Source organism: Buceros rhinoceros, unplaced genomic scaffold, assembly GCF_000710305.1.
Source record: "Buceros rhinoceros silvestris isolate BGI_N320 unplaced genomic scaffold, ASM71030v1 scaffold21660, whole genome shotgun sequence".
NCBI classification, from domain to species: Eukaryota; Metazoa; Chordata; class Aves; order Bucerotiformes; family Bucerotidae; genus Buceros; species Buceros rhinoceros.
Genome location: NW_010390433.1, coordinates 4,336 through 4,632, shown reverse-complemented (window position 1 = coordinate 4,632; position 297 = coordinate 4,336).

Below are 297 nucleotides of genomic sequence, written 5' to 3'. Positions count from 1 at the left end.
TCCGGTCATCTCCTGCCACCAGCGGCTTCGCTCTCCCAGGCCTTGACCTCGGTTCGCTTCGCCGCTGGCGGCAGCTCGGGCTGAGAGGAGGTCACTCTCCGCTGTGGGGGCTGTGATTGTCCCCAGCTCTGCAGCTGCTCCTGCAGCCCCGCGTCAGGGCTGGTTCCTTGCCCGGGGGGTCTCTGGGGGTATGTTGTGTCATCCCCCTGTCTTGTCACTCTCTCCTGTCGCAATGTCAAAGTCCCCTCGGATCTCTGCTGCCCCGCTTGCTCCCCCCTGCCTGGCGCAGGAGCACCG